The sequence below is a fragment of the Triticum dicoccoides genome, chromosome 2A (genome assembly GCF_002162155.2).
Source record: "Triticum dicoccoides isolate Atlit2015 ecotype Zavitan chromosome 2A, WEW_v2.0, whole genome shotgun sequence".
Taxonomy (NCBI): domain Eukaryota; kingdom Viridiplantae; phylum Streptophyta; class Magnoliopsida; order Poales; family Poaceae; genus Triticum; species Triticum dicoccoides.
This window is the reverse complement of record NC_041382.1, coordinates 709,862,649-709,866,919: the sequence shown is the minus strand read 5'-3', so window position 1 is coordinate 709,866,919 and position 4,271 is coordinate 709,862,649.

The window sequence follows — 4,271 nt, the reverse complement described above, 5'->3', positions numbered from 1 at the left end:
CAGCCACCTCCCCAGATCCCCGATTCCCACGCCGGCGCACGCCCTCCACAGAGAACCCCGCCGCTGCACCCCCATCCTCACCTCCAAGCGCCTCCCATGGCCTGCCCCACCTCAAATCACCTGATCCCGTCGTCGTGGCCCTGCCCCCAACTGTCGTATCCCGCCGCCGCGGCCGTGCGCCAAACCGCTGGATCCCGCCACTGCGGCCGTGCCATGACGCCAATGAGTGCCACCTCGCACCGCCCGCACCTTCTCCATGCGCCCGCCGCGCCAAGAATTTGCGCTCCATGATTCAACCCCCGCGCGCCATGATCCCTACAGTCGCAGCCCGGGATCCCGACGACGACAGCACCCGGCGACGCGCGCTGCCGTTTGTGGCCTTCCCTCCCCTCCGCCTCTGTGTGAGAGAGGTTCACCACTGTGGTGCGACCTTCACTTCGCTCCGGCGTGGTCTGCCCTCCCCTCTGGTGCGACCTGCCCTCTGCTATGACGCGCCCTCCTCCAGCACGCATGCACTTTGCTCTGTTAGCGCATCGACCGAGCACGCATGCACATGTTCTGAAGTTCAATTGTATGTGTAGGTGAAAAAATGGTGTTTTAGTCCGTTGATTTTAGTTTCACAGGTTTATTTCCAAAAATGCATCAATGCCGTGGAGTGTTAATTGTTCTTGTGTATCAAGCCTTGTGTTTTATGAAGAGAGATAGAGACATTTGTGGCCGACGAGAGCACTAATCAGGTTTTCTTGAAAATTTCGCCTCTGATCAAGACTCTCTGTGTGGTGACAGTAGAAATTTTATTATACATAGAATGCAAAAAAGGTTCAAAAATACCAATGATAGAAGTTCATTTATATGAAGGTTGATGCTTCGTGTGTTGCGCGTATACACGGGAGCGCACAAGAAATGATTTTGTGCCATCATGTAGTAGCAGTTCAACAAAAAACCTGTAGCAGTTCAACTAGTATAATTCCATCAGGAAAAAAAATCAAGTTATGCTACTTGATGTTGACAATGACAAAAAAACGCATTTTTTGCGGCAAAAATTATGCAAAAATTTACAGTGGAACAATGTGCTCACAAAAAGTGTTAGTGGTGTCCATAAGAACGCAACATTTTTTTTCTATTTTTCTTTCCTTTTTTATATATACGAATGCATAAAACTTGAGCCGGTGGGGGACCTATCATCGAGAAGTTCATGTATAAATGGACTTGTTAACTCTGAACGTTCAAAATTAAGAAAAATGGAGAGGTCAAAGAAAATGACAAACAAAAAAGTTCAAACAATTCACATGGATTTCATTGGATCTTCTCTAATTTATAAAGAAAGCCAAAAGTTCAACTTAAAATTGATGAGCGATCCTATGTTTATTATAAACCTATAATTTTTTTCCATTACTAAAAAGAAATAAAATGAAGAAGTTCAAATTTAAAAAATGGAGCAGTTTGATATTATATTTGAAACCTCGATTTTTTCGGTTATTATAGAAAAAAACCAATACTTTCAATCCAAAATAATGAAGAAGTTCAATTGGAAAAAGCATAGCAGTTTGATATTTATTTAAGAAATTCGGATTTTCAATTACTAAAGAATAAAACCAATAAGTTCAATTGAAAATAACGAAGAAGTTCGATGTTTCTAACAAAACTCCAATTTTCATATTTCTAAAAAGTACACAAAGATATTCAAATAAAAAGGTTAGAGAGGTTCGATGTATATAAAAAACTCAGACCTTTTCTGTTACTAAAGCAAAATAGAGAGAAGTTCGGTTCCATAATTACCAGAAGTTCATGTACTGCATGGTGTGCATTTCATATGAGAAAAAAAGAATAAAAAGGCAAAGTCTAAAAATTTTGTTGAGAGAAGTTCAAGTGCTCGGCCAAGAAAAGTTCAAAAATTCTTATGAGAGAGGTTGACCAAAAATGCATGACAGAATTTCAAGGTGAAAACATCGGGAAGTTCAACTACTACACGGAATGCATTTGACGTAAGAATACATGAATAGAAAACAAAGAGCTTAAAGGTTTGTTGGAAGAAGTTCATGTGATCCTCCATAGTTAAAATTTTATGTGCGAGACGTCTCTCGTTCATTTACATGTTGAAAAAAGCAAAAAAAAAAACATCGTTGTTTTTCCATTTTAAAAACCGCTCTCAAACGGCAACAAATTTGTAACACCTGTCTACACGAAAAACTTGCTGCGATTCAGATGCTTTCCATCGGGTATATTGTGTGCCACATTTTGATGAACGGTTTAAAATTTTCATGTATATCATTTAAAACACGTTTTGATGTATTCGAAAAATTCTTACCTGTTGAAAGAAGTTCATAATGAAAACAACGAGAAGTTCAAGTACGGCAAGGAATGTATTTCAGGTGAGAATAAAAGTATAGAAAAATAAAAAGCTTAAAATATTTGTTTAAAGAAGTTCAAGTGCTCTGTCCGGGAGGTTCAAAATCCTTGCGAGAGAGGTTCACCTTGTATTTCCATGCTCGATTTTTTTCGTATAAAAATTGAATACAATTCTTTAATCAAAATATAAAAAGGTGAAGTTCAAATTGAAAAAACACAGAAGTTCGGAGTTTATTAAAACCTAGGATTTACCTGTTCAAAAAATAAAAACACAACGCCATTTTTTGCACTTTTAAAAACAACTCATAAACGGAAAAAATGGTTGCTAGAAGTTCAAGTGCTCGGCGAGGAAAAGTTCAAAAAATTCTTGTGAGAGAGGTTCACCATGTATTTAGATGTCCAAAATACATAAAAATGTAGTTTTTTGTGTTTTAAAATAATTCTCTCAAACCAGAGAGAAGTTCAAAAGTGATAACAAACCGGAAGTTCTCGTAGTACACGGTGTGTATTTCATAAAAGAAAAATACAATAAAGTGAAACAGAGTGAAGTTCAAACAGACATGTCCCAGAAGTTCAACTACTTCACGCAGTGCAAAAAATAGCACGTCAAAAACAAAGTGAAGTTCAAACAGACATGCCCCAAAAGTTCAACTACTTCACGCAGTGCATTTCATGATCTCACCATTTTCTAATTTACCTCAAAACTACAGGAATATCATTTGTGTAAGTTTCAAGTCATCGGTCGGACAAAGTTAAAAAAAATTATTGTGAGAGACGTTTTTACAAAATGAATATTATTTGTGTAACACTGACGAAATGGATGAGAAAATTACAAACAAAAATACGTCACAGAAGTTTAACGTGAAAATAGCAGGAAGTTCAACTACTACGCTGAATGAATTTTAGGTGAAAAACTTTTAAAATCATCGCGGGTATGAAAACATGATCAACACAGGAAAGTTGCGTGTTTACAGCAGCTTTCCATCGGTATATCACCTACTCAATTCCGGTGAATGGATGGAGAGCTACTAGCAGTGGATGGATAGCTATGTGCAAGAAAATCACGTGAAAAACAGAGTGAAGTTCAGGTAAACACGCCGAGAAGTTTAGGTTCTTCACGCGGTGCATTTTCGAATAATCTGTTTTGCGATAAAGGCAGAACGCATGATCCCGCCGTTTTCGAAATTACTTGAAAACGGCTAGGAATCATAGAAAACCATCAACATGAAAAAGCTTCGCATTTTCCATAGCTTTTCAGCGGTATATTATTTGCCCCATTCTAATAAAGTTTGTAGAAATTACGGCGAAAATACGTTTTTCTCCATTTTCGAAACTGACTTAAAACCGTAAAGAATTGGGAGAAACAATACATACGAAAAAGTTTCGCATTTATTCAAGCTTTCCAATGCCATATCATTTGCTGCATTCGGATGCACGGTTAAAAAATTAGCTTGAAAATACGAACTCGGTAGGACTTGGACCATTTTCTAAATTACTCTTAAACCATTCACAATTAGAAAAAACTCTCAAGATGAAAAAGTAGCGCATTTTCATAAGCTTTCCAACGCCATATCATATGCCTCCATTGGATTAGCCGTTTAGAAATGACATCGAAAAAACGAACTCAGGTGTTCGGTTTACAAAATTTTACGTTTTTTCAAATCGCTTGTCTCCGCCTGTACCTCCAGTACTACCTCGACTTGTACCGCTACGCACCATAGCTGAGGCGGCTCCCTTCCGTGATTGCTGAGGCGGCAAAGACGCTGATGTGGCTGAGTTGGAGGAGGAGTGGCCTGAAGCTGTGCCGGACTTGGAGGAGTGGCCTGACGCTTTGCCGGACTTGGAGGAGGAGGAGTGGCCTGACGCTTTGCCGGACTTGGAGGAGGAGGAGTGGCCTGAAGCTGTGCCGGACTTGGAGGAGG